Source organism: Polyodon spathula, chromosome 6, assembly GCF_017654505.1.
Source record: "Polyodon spathula isolate WHYD16114869_AA chromosome 6, ASM1765450v1, whole genome shotgun sequence".
Taxonomy (NCBI): domain Eukaryota; kingdom Metazoa; phylum Chordata; class Actinopteri; order Acipenseriformes; family Polyodontidae; genus Polyodon; species Polyodon spathula.
In genome coordinates this window covers 73145902-73163162 of record NC_054539.1, presented here as the reverse complement: position 1 = coordinate 73163162, position 17261 = coordinate 73145902, and the positions used below count along the sequence as shown (strand labels likewise).

General features: G+C 41.1%; 1 protein-coding gene across 2 annotated transcripts in view; it reads right to left on the bottom strand.

Annotated features, from left to right (window-relative positions):
* The window catches only part of bach2b (BTB and CNC homology 1, basic leucine zipper transcription factor 2b), a 91844-nt gene that overhangs the window by 38059 nt on the left and 36524 nt on the right, over positions 1 to 17261 (bottom strand). The window contains exon 1 of one of the 2 annotated variants that reach the window (XM_041253687.1): positions 1799 to 3163. The exons of the other annotated variant lie outside the window; for it this stretch is intronic. The gene's annotated coding sequence lies outside the window, so the exon portion shown is untranslated. Of the gene's footprint in view, positions 1 to 1798; positions 3164 to 17261 lie in introns of those variants that run through there. 2 annotated transcript variants of the gene reach the window in all.

The following is a 17261-nucleotide window of genomic DNA, read 5'->3' as shown; positions in this document are numbered from 1 at the left end:
CCCCTGATATGACTACTGGAAACTGGATGAGCCTTACAGCAGTTTCTGAATGACAGTGATTTTTGTTTATTTTCAGACCAAGGCCAAAATGCAATAAACTATTACAGAATGCATTCCGCTTGTTAAGAGAAGTGCAAAGAGCCTGAAAGAATTCAAATCAGAGATAGTTTATTGGCTCTCAATAACATGATGCCCTCCACCCAAAAGGTCTACTTTTCTACCACCCTCCTAGACTTCTTTGGAGACCACACTTTCAAAGTTTTCTACTGCTGTTCACTAGTGATGAAAGATGCACTGTAGGTCTACATTATACTGGACTCAATGGGCTGTATGCTGTGTTATTGTATTGATTTTCCCAATGAATATTTGCTTCCTGTCACTAACACCATAAGGAATACATTAGTGCATGAAAAAACTGGTGATATAAAACAGAACTATATGTAAAAAAAGATTAAATGTTCATGTTTTTCCTGCTGCTTGTCAATTAGGTCTGCAAGCAGTTTCCTTGCTATAGGTGTCTCATCATGTCACAATGCTATTAGACCATACCATATCCATAAACCCCAATTTAAACAGGACTTACAGTATGTGGGATGCACACTGGTGTATAATTACGTTACTGGGAGGTCTAGGGGGAGTGGAAAAGGAGATTATTTTTATGTTGTCCACTTGGGAAAGCATCTTCGCTGACAGTAAAGGTTGTTTCAATGGCACCAGCTGTGGTATGCTATGAGCAAAATGGAAGATCGTGTTTCTGAGCTTAGACAGGGCAGCCCTTGAATATTAGATGATGCACCCTACAGCATAGCTGTGTTTTATCCTGAAGGGAGATTTTTAATGACCTAAGACCTCCAGTTTGCCTACAGCCCAAACTCCTCAAGCAGTAACTTTTAAAAGTGTTGTGCACATGTTTTAAAAGGTTGCTGCAACAACCCCTGCATGATGCACCACGGTAACTCTTGTATTTTTGGTTTTTATTCCGGCAAGGAGTTTCTCATTGTTTTCTTCACTTTGGTCAGAGTACCAAACTCTTCATTGAAATCTGATCATGTTTGCTCTATAGAGGCAATTTCTTACCCTCACCTTATAAAAGGCACAGTAGTTCTAGCATGTCGAATATTTTGAATAAACCACATTTTTTAAACTGGATCATATAGATGACTAGAGACCCAGCCTATGTGGACATTGTTCAAATGAACACTCCCTGTAAAAGGTTAATGTGTTCCCATAACAAAAACTAGTAAAAGGAACTAACATTTCAGTCAATTAAGTAGCTAGATATCAAGTAAGTATTCCTAAAAGACATAATTACGAAAAGAAAGAAACACAGTTATCTGATAGCTGGGCAGTTTCCATGACTGACAATTACAGAGTCTACACAGTCTACAGCAATGTCATGGATAATTAATGGCTTACCACAAAAACCTACCTTTAGCCACAAGCGAGGACAAGAAAATGACTTTAAAACTTTTATGTTAACAAAATAAACAAAACAAAGTGGCCTGGGGTCACATGCTAAGCTGCTGATTCTTTTCAATTCCTGAGCATCAGAGTCACAATGACAGTAACGAAGGGATCGAAGCATTGGATCACAAAACCTTTGTTTGCATTTACACTGGCACTGTTCTACAGAGTGCGGCTTGCACATGTGAATTTGCATTAACACATTTTTATACAGCCTTGTGAAGGGAATTACTTCACTAAAGAATTCACAACCTAGAATCAATTATTTGACAATTTAGCCACGTGAAAGCGATCATTTATATAACCTACATTTCCACACTATTTATTTTCCTACCTGTTATCCTATGATGTGTGTTCTCTGTCATTTCTCGGCTGTAGTTTCTGCTTACGTCATATTCCGGTCAAAACGACCCTTTTCCACAACTGTGTCTGCTTGTAAAAATTAATTGCTGGTGTACCATAGTTTGAAAAATAATCAATAGGTATGTGCAGTAGTAATTCTTGTCCCCATCCACTGAAACGGAGGAAGAATATCTACCAAAATGATTTGTCTTAACTTTAATGAATTAATTTGAACTCACTTGAATCAATATTTCGCAACTATGGGGCCAGTCATTACGCAAGTAACAAAGAAAACAGCTACAGGCATTTCCAGTACTGAAATCTAACGTTATTTTTTTTTTTGCTCAACAGTCAACACCCTGCCTGACTGAATGATTATAAAACAAGTCAGGTCAAACATCATTACAACAGCAGACATCACTGGAGGCGCTGCAATCACAGCCATGGAATTCCCTTTTGATTCCAAAAATTAGAGGCTGGGGACTACGCTGACACAATGCGAGGACCACAGCCTGCGTTCAAAGGGGAGCTTACTATTGAATGCAGAAGAGAGCGATGGTATACACAGTGATTGCATTGTGGCTTTTCTTTCTGAAACTTATCATTTCCTGCCTGGCCGCGGTACCTATAGTTAACAGGTCTCTTTCTGAGTCACCATTTCACAGACGTAGTACTAAAGATGACTCAGAAAAAACATTCCGCAATACCAATATTAGCATCCCCGTAAAGATGTACAACGTACACGAATCAAGACTGATTTCATTCTTTTGAATGTATTCCAAAGTAACTGCTATTAGCTGCTTACTGTTTAAACTTTGCACAAAACATTGTTTTCAATGGACAATCAGAGGAAACGGTGTTAAATACAGTGTGTTTTACCAGCCTTACATGCAGGGATGGAAATAACACTCCCATTGCATAGCAGTCAAGACAACCGGTCATAGTTTTCTAGAAATCCCCACAGGCTGATGTTCTGATAAATCAGTACACTGTTTACATAGAAATTTGACGTTGACAGATAGACGGATGCCTCCATATACCTCCAGATTCTGACACTCTAAATATCATGTGAAAGTTTGTCCTAACTAAATTTCTTACATGTGCTTCTCTAGAAGTAATAACGACAGACGGACAGGCATACCGGCAAGGCAGGCTGAAACCATATACTCCCAGATACTGGATATTCTCAATAGGTTGAGTTGAAGAATGTCCTTTGCAAGTTTCATTGCAGAAGCGGTTCTCTAGTTACTGTAGGTTTGATATATAGACAATACAGCCACCATAAACACCATTATTCTGACACACTCAATAATGTCCTAAGCAAGTTTAATCAGAATTGGATAAGCACTTCTCTAGATACAGCAGAGAATTTTATAGAACATGGAAGTTTTTCCAGGTGTATATACAATGACATCAAAATCCATAATTAGGACTTCTGTTTTTCAGTTTTTATTAGTTACATTTTTTGGTGGTAATTTTGAGCTATTTTCGAGTTTCGTGTAAATTGATTTTTTCGGGGCTTTCGAAATGATTGTTTTCGGTTACTTTTCAAAGTGCCTGGGTGGTTCCCTTAGAAGTAAGAAATGTACCCATTACCCTTTGGGTATTTAGCTCCTGAAGACCCGAATCCTGAATACTGTGTACCCGAGCAGCAGCGTGAGTCTGTGACACAGTGGTGGCCCCGCCCCCGAGGGCACAAAGGCACTGCGCTCACAGATCTCTGTGCCATTTTTCCGGTGAAGACTGACCTGTACATTGTTGCTTTTATCTGTATATATGTATTTCGCATTTATTGTCTTTTTACACAAAATATATGTGATATTTAACTAACTGCTGTAATAGTATTTACTAATTACGTGTATTGTGTGCTCTACAGCCTGTTGCTTGCTACGTCGCGCTGTGGCCTTGTGCCCCGCAAGAAGCCAGCGGCTTGAGTTGCTCCTTCCCTTGATTCGGTTGTGGTTGCTTGTAATCTCTTCCACAGTATCTTAATACAGTTTTTGGTGACAGCTTTAGCATCACCATTACGAAGGCTACAAGTTCCATTCTAACAAGCATTCAAGAGCCACAGGCCCTCACCACAACAGTAGGATGAGCTGGCCTGGTTAACATGAACCTGCACCGAGTACCCAAGACTGTGGGTAAGAACCTGGCTGCGCTGGTAGATGCACGCAGACAGCTTTGGCTTTCCCAGACACCACTGTTAGACGCTCCGATTACACCAGGGCACACGTTTGGTCCTGCTGTGGATGAGATGCTGCAGCACTATCACAGCGTGTGGGAATCCATGAAGGAGGCAATTCGCATGCTTCCCAAACAACCACCAGTGTGTAAACCAGCGACAAACTGGCACCCTAAGCCACAGCCTCAAAAACTGCACCTGCTGCAGTCTTATTTGTGCTTATTTGTGCTCAGTCTCCAGCACAGACAGAGGCCCACACAGTACTTGTCACCGGCCACCTTCAACGGTTGGGCCTTACACTGAATCATGTGAACAACCAGCTCACTCCTTCTTTAGGAGTGTGCTTGGACTTCAAGACCATGCTGTCCACTCTATCAGATGGCAGAGTGCAAAGAACAGCCGCCTGTTTGGAGCTCTTTAAACTCAACAGAGTGCTCACAATAGTGACGTTTCAAGGTTTGATGGTATGGTTCACAGCAGGGTTTTTCAGCCTGAGTTGAACCACGACTGCCTATTGACAGTGTCTCATCACTGTCTAAAGGCACTCTCTTGGTGGAAACAGCCGGCCCATCTACACCTCTGCGTAGTGCTGGGCAGTGTCACCAGAAGAGAGGTTGTCACCACGGAGGCGTCCAGCCTGGGCTGGGGTGCTGTGTGGAATGGCCAGGGTGTGCAAGGTGTGTGGAAGCCCCGTTGGCATGGTCTCCACATCAATGTTTTAGAACTGCAGGCAGTTTATCTGGTCTTACAGAATTTTTTGCAGGAGGTTCGAGGGACACATGTGCTTGTCCGTACAGACAATACAACAGTGGTGGCTTACATCAACCACCATGCTTTTGCTCTGGGCACATGAAAACCTCCTCTCACTTCGGACAGCACATCTGCTTGGGGTGACCAACTGGGAAGTGGACCTCCTCTGAAGGAGAATCTCCAGCAGCTCAGAGTGGAGGCTTCACCCCAAGGTGGTGAGCCTCACTGGAGAGAGGTTTGGGAGAGAAGAGATAGTTCTCTTTGCATTCCAGGAATAAACCCACTGTCCCCTCTGGTTCTCCATAATAGGAGACGGGGACCCGCTGGCAATAGATGCCTTCGCACAACTGATATATGCCTTCCCACTGCTTGCCTTGCTCCCGCTGTGTCTGGAGAAAATCAGACAGGACTGTCCAAGGTGCTCCTAGTAGCCCCATTTTGGCCCAGGAGACTCTAGTTTTCAACTCTGACGCAGCTCCTGTGCGGCCAGCCATGGAGACTGCCAAAGCGCTGCGACCTGCTCAGTCAGGCATGGGGTAAATGGCATCCCGACACATTGAGCCTGCAGCTCTGGGTCTGGCCGCTGATCGGCTGCATTTCAGCTGTCTGGGGTTTCCTAATAGGGCAATTGACACCCTGCAGAATGCCAGGGCACCTGGTGTCTGCCTCGTGGGCTCAACCCCACGACCTATCCCATGGTAGTTATACTTCAATTTTTGCAGAACCTTTTCGATGAAGGGAAATACCCCTCCTCGTTAAAGGTCTATCTGGCAGCCACTTCCTGGTGAGACAATTTTTGAAAGGTGCTCAGTGGCTTTGGCCGCCTGTGATGGACATTATTCCTCACTGGAGGCTAAATGTGGTGCTTAATGCAATCATGAAGCCTCCATTTGAGCCCATGTATTCAGCTGAACTGAAATTTGTATCGCTTAAAGTGGCTTTCTTGCTTTCTATCACCTCTGCAAAGCAGGTGAATGAGATACAGGCATTCTCTATTGCAAAAGCCTGCTTAATTTTTACAGAGGCCAGGACAAAGGTCACGCTCTGTACAAATCCTGCCTTTTTGTTGAAAACACAGTCAGGACTGCCTATGAGCTGGTCAACTTGCCCCGTCCAGAAAAGCTTACTGCTCATTTCACCAGGGACATGGCAACTTCGTGGGCTTTAAGCAGGGTGCATCTGTCAAGAACATATGCAATACAGCGGTGTGGGCTACTCCCCATACCTTCACTAGGTTCTCCAGACTGAATGTCATGAATCCTCAAAACCCTTATTTTGGAACTAGAGTATTAAGGGCGGCTTCCCAGTTAACCCTTAACACAGGCAGAGAGTTGACTTTCTCCCTCAATTTTTTCACCCTAGCTGCCTGTTACTGGTGTTCTGTATGGTAAAGCACAAGGCAGCCTCTCAGCTTAGCCTCGTAGCATTCCAGTCGTTCTGCAATCTTACCCTTGCGACAGCTTTGGTAGACTCACCCATACGGTAATGGTTACATTTTGTAATTCAGAGGGAATGTTAGGTTATTACCATAACCCTGGTTCCCTGAAACAGAAATGTAACCATTAACCTTCAAAGTTACTGCTACCATGATTGCAGCAGGCTTGAAGTGAGCACAGTCCTTTGTGTTCCCGGGAGCAGGGCCAAGACTGTGTCACAGGCTCACGGAGCAGCTCTGGTATATAATATTCAGGTTTCGAGTCCCAAACGGTAATGGTTACATTTCTATTTCAGGGAACCAGGGTTATGATAATAACCTAACATTTTTTCTGTCACAATATTTACAGTAACAGACAGTACCGTCTTTCCTTTGCTGTCTTCTACAATGAAATCCTTATGGTCACGGGAACATTCTTTTGGGGTTTTTGGGTGTCTAGGTATTTTTACATTTTGCCACAATTAGCAATTCTGTTTTAAATTTGCAATTCTCCTTTAAAATGTGATCTCGTTTTTAATCTTGCAAGCGGAGTCTCCAATAGAAATGTAGGAATTTTCTGCCACTCAGTAGATGGGACAGGTTTAAAGTATTCAGAATGAGTTACAGATACAAGTCAGGAAGGAGGAACATTGCACAACTGCACTGGGAAAGGTAGTTTGTTTTTGTTTTTTTGTAGTAGCTTTTTTTTTTTTTTTTTTTTTCAGAGTTTTAATTCCAGTGTTTACTGGCCATACACCGATTTCATTTTTTTTTTTTTGTGTCTGGGTGTTTTATAATTTTTTATTGGTTAAAACCAAACATCAGAGGCCCTATTCATAATATAGTTATATAATAAGATATAACTTATATTATGAGAATAATTTAATACATCTATCTAATTAAAGGAAGTAACAACACAGGAGTACCGGTATGTATGAGAAAATTGCTGATCTGTGAGCTTACCATTCTATAAGTGATTGTGACAGAGAGTGACTGAATCTTGGTTATACATCTCCCTCCCGATCTGTGAGGACGCAGAGTAAAGGGAACAGTGTGCCCCGGACTGGATGGTTTGACAGTTTATTCCAGGGTCAGTCGGAAGTCAACCATCCAAGAAGGGGGCGGAGCAACAGTACACTTAGCCAGACAGGAAGCAATGTGGCAATTGCGGATTGGAGGAAAAACGATTGCACTCACTAACCAAGGGGGCGTGGCTGAAGGGACTAAAGGGGAAGTGGCTGAGCGAACTGCTCCAATGGTTACGGACAAAACGCTGCAGGACTGTAAAAGTATGATTAGTGTTCAGTGTTTGTTTGTTCTGTCACGCAAATTGTAAACGTTTCTTTTTTTTAGACAGCTAACACATACCAGGAGCTGTCGCTAAAGGCTAGCACCAACCTCGACCACACTGCACTACTGTTCACTAATAAACGTATTTCACCACTCACGCTTGAAAAGCACTCCCTTTGGAAATGTGCCTGTGACTGTGTGCTCTGTGTGTGTTTACAAACATATTGTTTTGGGACTGAACCTCAGTGGGGTTTCTGAGCATTACACATTGCTGTGTATTGCCAGTTATTATTGTTTACAGTTGTCAAGTGACTTTGAATTGTAAATAAACCACCATTGCACTGTGAACATCACGGTTTGTCATTACTTGAGCACTGCATCACCTCTACACCTGCGCACTGATGACTCATTCTTGCACTAACTAGGGGTTTATCTGTTGTGAATCGGGCTAGTGGAAATGTACAGAACAAAAATGTGCTTAATTTTATACCATGGGAACGAATAACACGAATAACCAACTGTAGTAGGTGAAATACTTGGTTCTCGTGACATAATAGAACTAAACTAATACACAGGACAACGAGAGCTCTTGACAGGACAGCTTTCAAATGGAGAAACCTTGTTCTAAAGGTTAGGTTTTAGCACACTGTTGTTTTTCTATTGATGTGACCAGGGTGATTAATAAAAAGTACACTTTTTTCAAATGTAAATTGCGAGACTGGCAAAGTAATTAAGGGTACTCGGTTAAAAAAAGAAAAAAAAAAAATCACCTTGCAATTGAATTGTATTCGCTTCTTTCTTCACAGTCTATATATATATATAATAAGATTCGAACTCTGAATTACCTCTTAGTGCTTTCACCTACATTTTTCTCATAGAAGATTTATGAGAATACTCTCAGAATACCATACTAGAACCACAAATTGATTCTATAGCATTTTAGTGTGCTGAATTAGCAACAGTATATTGTACAGAGATGTACTGTATATTACCTATGGGTCGCTTTACTGAATAGAATGCAAGCCACACAAAAACATTTACACTTGCAACTTCACTGTTTCCAGTCCATGCTAACCCTTCTGATAATGATTAAGGCATCACGAGAGGTTGAATTAGGATTCCCAGCTGGTAATCACTCCTGTGAAATGAGACTATTCATGATAAAGGGATTTTCAGTTTCCTAAACATCACAGGCATCCTCCCGTCACTTTATTTTGGCCCCTTGTTTTCCCACTGGAATCTCTGGATTCTCCAGCAAACCTGTTATTCCTATCCCAAGAGTAGAAAGGGTTTAGGTAAGTAAGGTTTTATAATTCAGATATAAATACATTTTAGAGTTGTTTGAGAGGCATGCGTGTTCATTAACTATATATGAATCGATATCAAAACTTAAGCCGCTCTCATACACCAAAATGAAAGTTCCCTGTGCCTAGAATTCTATCAAACGCTCTACATGTATAATTAATTCTGCACGTCATACAAACAACTATGTTGTTTCTTGGTAGTTCTATACAGTTTTACAATTTTCATCTCCTAAAACCTGACTATGCTTTTGCATGTGTTATAATAAAGCACTACTTTTTTTTTTACCTCCAGTTTATTTTTTTATATAAGGGAATACGTGTTAATTGGAAACTTTTCTGAAAAGATTATTATTACCATGTACAATAAACAGTGCCCTGCAGATACAAGCTAACCAGTACAGCCTTTCTTTTCCAGCATGTGCCAGTTTTAACTCCGAGACAATGAAATGTTTGGCACTCCGCGCCAGGTATTGATGTCATACAATCCTGCTAGACATTATCTATCCTATTGATTGAAATGATCTTACTCTGCAGTGCAATTGCTCCAGATCACACTGCTCAACAGTATCCAACTCATTTTTACAAATGCAGAATACAAATCGACAGCTATTAGCGCTGTGAAACAAATGCTGCCTTTGAATACATTCTACAAACACTCATCACTGTGTTTACAACCTGAAAAAACAAAATCATATTATTTTTACTTTCTGAGGGTATTACAGTTTCGTAACACATTCCTCCTAATAACGGCTATATTTATTTTTCAAAAACAATTTTAGTTTGGTTGATTAGATATGGCCAGTATTACAGTAGGTATGAAATAAAGCTTAAAACAGATCATTGAATGGAAAGAGTTAAAAAAAAAAAAAAAAAAAAAACAAGCAATGCTTTTATTGGTACTGCCAACAGCCTCCGCTTCAAGGCCAGTACACTATACAGCAACTTCAGCCTCTTTCTTGCTCTGTCCTTGGCAGCTAAACATTTAGCATTTTCTAATGAAGAGGATAAAACAGTAAGCAGCTGAGATCGTGCACCTCGGAGACTACAGAACTGACAGAATGATGGTGAAGTGCATTTTTAGAGACCATTTTCAATGCAAAATGCATCTTTTCGATCTGGGAAAAAAATATTCAGTAACCCTACCGGCTCACAAGCCATTCATAACCTCTTTGCTACTTTTTAGTACGTAGTTTGTTTTTAATGTATTTCTGTAGCTCATGAGGTTTATTAAAGCTTTAAAAAGCACAGTGCTGGTATATCCAGTAAGCTCCTGGGTTGGGTGTGCAACAAGTCCCAGGTTTAAAGCACTGGGGCGTATTGCATTAGGTCACTTATTTGTGCCACAGCTCAGACATTCCAGAGAAGCTGGTTTACCCAGCCAACTAGCATAGAATTAACAATCCTAAAGGTGGTGGGACTTGGCAATGGCTACCCTATCCCTTAGGGTACCCTATCCTACCCTATCCCAGTAGGGATGTACAGTAAGTACCTGTTCCACTGTATATACTGTACATGCGCTCTCTGTTTAAATAAACGTCTGGTTCAACTCAGCATGGCATAATAAACTAATCCCCAGATTGCACACAATGTCTCCTGCAGTAACATGGTTTCCCATTGCAATCATCAGAATATCAAAATCACTTAGAAAAGGATGGTGTCATCATACTTTTTTTTTTTTTTTTTTTTTTTACAAATTAGTCACAGACAATATGCACAGTGGCATTGCTAAATCAGTTTATTATGTGGGACATTAGTACCAGTTATTCATCTTTTCCATTGGGAATTGTTTGCATGCATTTATATTGTAATAAGGACCAAAAGGCTACTCTGTTTAACCTATCATCCTACTCATTCTAGAGTACAAGCACTGCACTGTATGTCATAAACTCCAGCAATGTCTTACTAGTAGGGACATCAAGGGTCATGACTGTCAAGCAACTGAAGCAGGACTCATGCATATCTTTAAATGACAAATTATTATTGCAAATGTTGCACTAACTCAGCCACTGTGGTGAAACCTGAAGATATCTGAGTTTGTATTGTATTTGTTAGATCCATTTTTGTTGCCAGCTGGTTGAGGGAGACTGATAATGAAGTTGTTTTAAAGCACAATACATTCAATCCACAGATATCAGGAAGTACTCATTCTTTTATACACTCCAGGTCTTTAAAAGGCAGAGCGGATGTTTTTCTGTTGTTCTAGCGCAGAGCTCTGCAACTTACTTTCTTAGGCAATACCTTATTTCTGCTGCTGCTCAAGATCTTACTTTGCTCTTATCAGTCGACTCAAAATGCCTCCCAACTATAGAGAACTGCATGGGATACAATTAGTCCATTTCCAATACCGGTAAGCTACAGTATGCTGCAATGCCAGACCTGTGGATAACAGCAGAGCAACACTAGCCCTGAGACAGCATTAGCCAAATCCTGCCACAGGTCATTTTCCACGACACGACAAGCTCAGCCTGACGAGTACTTAAGTACTCACACTTGTCTGGTTCTCTGGACCACAATAATTGAGTCCTTCAATATGTTTCTACTCTAACTAAACATTTAAATAGCATTCCTCATTTAGCACATAGAGACAAACCAGCCGTCCTTTTCAAGAAAGCACAACTGACCTACCTCTTCTCAGCGGGTCCAGGATATGCTATCCAATCAGTTCTGCAGCACTTGAGGTCCTTCAGACATGTTGTAACAGAATGTAAAGTAAACTACCCTTGAGCTCCCCCAGTCTTAATCCTGCACCACCTACTCCTTTCGTTTTTGGCCAGCATCCCAAACTGTGTCATCTAATGTAGACTCTGCAGAATGCTTTCTCTGCTGCCGCTGACATCAATCTGGAGGCTTTGACCTTTTCATTCTTAGCAAGCCCATCATTCTTGTTACTCTACCATGTGGTGTAGTCACCTGCATTGCAACTCTGAGACTCCACGAAGCAGGGAACAGTGCAATGCATATTTATATCTATTTCTGGTCTTTTAGAATCAACAACTGACAGGTATCTGCTGCCTAACATCCTTATCGGGCACATAGTAAGATGTGCATTGCTTAAGGGCTGGTTTTAGCAGGCTAAAATGTCTAAAGGAGCCTGTTCTGTGCACCGAGGTTAAATGTTGCTTTCTTGTAGCAAATGTAAAGGATGACCTACAGTATAAGTGAAGAATCTGAGCAAATCCTGTTCAGTGTAGACAATTCTTTCTAGGAGAATATGGTGGTCACCCTTCTTTTCAGTGAAACCCGACTGGTTTTGTTTTGTAGAAACAGAAGTAAAACAGGAACTCTGTTTTTACACTGTTTGTGCGACAGGTTTCCTGGAGTCAGTTAGTCTTTGCTGCCGAGTTGTTGGTTATGCTGTAAACTGCTGCCTCATACTACACTGAGGTCAGCAGATGACCTACTTTCCAAACAAACAAAAAAAAAACCAGAGAAAATGTACAGCACCAGCTCTCTTTACAGACACAGCTCTCTTCAGAATCACAGTGTCATTGTGCTGTGCAAATCTCAACCTCCCAGAAGTGACTTGCAGTACAAATCAAAGAACATGTGTTTTTCTGCTTTTCTGAACACCTCTTCACCACTCTGCCTCTCAGACTCTATTTCTATGGCATGGTGAATTTTAGAAAGCTGCTGTCTGAAAAATATATATCAAATTTACTTTCTTTGACAACACCTTTTTTTCATGGCAGGCTTATTCCTGTCACCTATACAATTATATTTTCAAGGAGACACTCTAAATGCTGTTTCAAAGTGCTGAAAAGCATTTTACAGAGAGTACATCTTTAAAAAAAAAAAAAAAAAAAAAAAAAAAAGTACTGACACAAGTAGGTCATACAAGGAACGTCAGGAAGACAGCACATGTCACATCATTTTGCAGAATCTGAAGATTATTTTCCACAATGCAAGTTTCAATCAGTTTGTCTATAGTTCTGCTTTTAATTTGTATCTTTTAGGTGCTGCAAACTGAAAATGAGGTATGCACAGTAGTATCACAGAACACTGATATCTGAAGACTTCTCTACTGACTCAGATTTACATCTGACCCTCGCCACACTGTCTCTTTTCTACTAAACTTCACTCACCCAAATGAGGCCAGGTTGCTGCCTAAGCACAGTAACAGCCAATTCCCAATCAGCAATTATTCTGTATTTGCTCTACTTATATCCCACTGGTGATGTACACAACATCACAACGACGCTTTGACCCACATATGAATTTGCCACAATTATTTTAAAGTGTTACAGACAGTTTTAACACAAACTCAATTTTAGTCTACATTATATTGAACAAGTCTAGAGTTAAGTAGTTTACTTTGGCAGCCAAACAAATGTAAAATGTTACTGTATACAGTATACTGCATTATATACACTGAGTGTACATAACATTAGGAACACCTGCTCTTTCCATGAAATAGACTGATGAGGTGAATCCAGGTGAAAGCTATGATCCCTTATTGATGTAACCTGTTAAATCCACTTCAATCAGTGTAGATGAAGGGAAGACAGGTTAAAGAAGGATTTTTAAGCCTTGACACAACTGAGACATGGATTGTGTATGTGTGCCATTCAGAGGGTAAATGGGCAAGACAAAAGATTTAAGTGCCTTTGAACGGGGTATGGTAGTAGGTGCCAGGTGCACCGGTTTGAGTGTGTCAAGAACTGCAACGCTGCTGGGTTTTTCATGCTCAGCAGTTTCCCGTGTGTATCAAGGATGGTCCACCACCCAAAGGACATCCAGCCAACGGCAGGCCAGTGGTCGAAAACAGCTTATTGATGAAAGAGGCCAAAGGAGGCTGACATGAATTGTGCAAAGCAACAGACTGGCTACAGTTAGTCAACTGACAGTCCAGTACAACATTGGTGCCAAAAGACCCATAAAAGAATGCACAACTCGTCTTACCTTGACACGAATGGGGTATGGCAGTCGACGACCTAACAGAGTTTCACTTCTTTCAGCAAAACACAAGAAACTGCGGTTGCAGTGGACTAAGGAACGAAAACACTGGACACTGGAGAATTGGAAAAACATTCCCTGGTCTGATGAATCCCGGTTCCTGCTGTTTCACGCTAATGGGAGGACTAGGGTATGGAGAAAACCACATGAGTACATGCATCATTCATGCCGCGTGTCAACATTGCAGGCTGGTGGTGGTGGTGTGATGGTGTGGGGTGTGTTTTCATGGCACATATTGGGCCCCTTGATAAACGTGGAGCAACGTTTGAATGCCACAGGATATCTGAACATCACTGTCAATCAGGTGCATCCCTTCATGTAATCTGCTAATGGATTTTTTTCAGCAGGATAATGCCCCATGCCACAAGGCTAGGATTGCCCAGGAATGGTTTCACGAACATGACAGTGAATTCAGCTTACTGCAGTGGCCTGCCCAGTCACCAGATCTCAATCCAATTGAGCATCTGTGGGATGAGATGGAACAAGCTATTCGAAGTAGAGATCCACTACCAGACAACTTGACACAACTGTGGGAAGCATTGGAGTCAACATGGGCCAGCATCCCTGTGGAACGCTTTCGACACCTTGTAGAATCCATGCCCTGATGAATTGAGGCTGTTATGAGGGCAAAAGGGGGTGAAACTCAATATTAGGAAGGTGTTCCTGATGTTTTGTACACTCAGTGTATATCTATAACACAATTACAAACAGTAAATAATCTAGCTGTGCAAACAATGCCACTTTCTGTTCAACTAAAGAATGCAGTGTGCCGCTTACTGTAATGCAATCCAATAGCACTGTCTCAATAATAAATAATAAATGCTTTAGGTGATGTCCTTTCTAGAGGTCTTTCAGGGTCTTTTATTGATTAAAGATCAGACTAGCAACCCTTCAGTCATAGCTCATCATTAAACCAAACACCTTGACACTGAAACTTAAAAATAAATCAACCCAAAGCAGGTTTAACAAGGAAACCCTGAGTTCTGAACTACTAACTTGTCCGCAGCCCTCTGTTCCTGCCAAAGCTACAGAAATGTAGCCAAAAATAAGAAATACTACTGCCAATAATGGACAGAGAATGCAAGCTTAATCTGCTGTAAACAATGCAACTACAGTCAAGAAATAATTTTCCAAGTAATAAAAATACATTCCATACTGCTATGTCAGACTTCATACAGCACTGGGAGAAAAAAAATCTGTTTTTCAATAGCCGTCTGCCTTTTTTTATTTACCACAATTAATGCAGGCACAATGCAGCACCATATTCTGAATTCACTCAGTGAGACCATATTTTCATGCAACCTACCTGTAATTTATTATTTACTAATTCCAATGGGATAAAGCCCTTGTGTTGTCTGCAGATGGTTGTAAGTGTGATTGTCATTGAAACTGCACTACCGGTGCTGTAGGTGCACTGTACTCTATCAACTGTTTAAATTAGAAGTGTCCATTTTACAAGACTGTGCACTAAACAAACTGAGATGTGACACTTCAGTACAGCATTAGTATCGACAGATTGTGCTTTTTTTTTTTGGAGATCAATTTCCACGTTCACATGGAGTATTCAGCTGGTATTTATAGGGATTCTGGATAGTAACTATAAAACATACTGTAGCTTGTCGATAGTATTTTAAATTCGAAAACAAACAGAGAAACATTTGAATGCTTAAACATAAAGTTGTTTAAAGAGCCAGACATTTGTACAAAAAACATTTACAAAAAAAAATAAAAAGGAGATACAAGGTCATTTTGTGCTGCTTGCTCTAATAACATACATTAACAGATTAATATAAACTATAGGTCTACACAACATGTTGCTGTCTTTTTGAGCTAAAGAAAATGCTAGGCAATTATCATAACCCGGGTTCCCTGAAATAGAAATGTAACTATTACAGTATGGATTTAAGGTTACATTTCTATTTCATGGAACCAGGGTTATGATAATAACCTAAAGTTCCCTTTCAAGTACGAAATGTACATGGGCGGCTAGAGTGGTAGTGTTACCAGGGGAGATCCATGTATCTGTGAGGACTAGGAAGCCAAGAGAGAGGGGAGAGGCAAAGGCAGACATAAAGTCAGCTTTGTTGGAAGCCGAGCGACAATTCCAGAGGGCATCAGAGAGAGTGAGGGGGCGGAGAGGCAGGGAAAGCAGGTTAGAGGAGTTAGATTTGTAGCAGCAGGGAGAGGAAAGGAATGAGAGGAGGGGTTTACAGGGGTATTAAAGTTAGTCGTGGTAGGGAAGAGTAGAGGAGAATGAGTAGAAATGGCTACGGTAGAGGGTGGTGTTGAGAGGGAGGTGAAAACAGACAGGTACAGGAGAAGCGAGAGCATTAATTAACAAAAAGAAAAGAAAGAAATGTATGCAAACCTGGTCTGGAGTTGGAGCCTTACTGTTCAATGCTTGAAAAGGTATAAGGAGTAGCCCACAACCTGCATTGCAAATGTCTATGACAGATGCAACTTGGAATAAAGCCCACAAAGTTGCCATGGCGGAATGGGCAGTGAGCTTTTGTGGAGGGGGCAAGTTGGCCAGCTCATAGGCAGTCCTGACCCTGTCCATTTGGACAGCCTCTGCTTATACAGGGCTTGACCTTGGGACAGCTCTATAGCAGACAAAAAATAGTAATTCAACAACTACATATATAATATGAAACGTCTCGTATGGTGTTAAAAAGCAAAAAACAAGATTTCAAATAACCTCCAGTCGGAGTTATGCAGCCTTGGGGGGAGCACAAAGTCAACCGATCCCTGGGAAGCCGCTGGCTTCACACGGGGCACAAGGCCGCAATGGGAACAACAATAACAAGCAACAGGCTGTAATGCACACAATACACGTAATTAGTAAAAACTATTACAACGATTAGTTAAAATATTACTATAATTTTTGTAAAAGCACAATATACAGACAGAAACACCTATGTACTTCTCTGAACAAGGCTATCCGATCAAGTCAGTCTTGAATAATGGCCCTCGGGGACAGGCCATGACTGCGTCACAGGCTCAGACAGCAGCTCTGGGATATCATGCTGAGGATACCCGTCTTAAGGAGGTAAACACCCAAACGGTAACGGTTACATTTCGTTCTTGAAAGAGAACCATCAGATAAATTGAAGTATTTTCCATTATTACACATCTATGGAAATACATTGTTCGTTTGCTATGATGGAAAAGGCTGCATATATTTGTAAGCTGTGTGGTTAATCTGCAGTGGTCAGGTAGGGTAGCACTTATAAACACAGTAAAATGAGCTGTTTTCAGCCAAAAATTAAAATGCAGCACATCTAAAAAAGCATACTGGTCCCTGCTATTGTATGCCACTTGGGTTGAGGTTCTATTCTAGTTCAGAGCTTTCATTACTTGCAGTGTGTTTGAAATGGCTACAATCACAGTATGAGGGGAAGAACAGAAACAGGAAAACGGCTCAATATGGTTAACCATGTGTTGTCAATGTTTAACAATGTGGAGAGCAGGACAAGGAACAGGCCTGGCTGCCTCATTGTAAATGAGAAGGTCAGGTCCACTCAAACATATAACTTTAGATTACATGCTCAGATATGTGTGT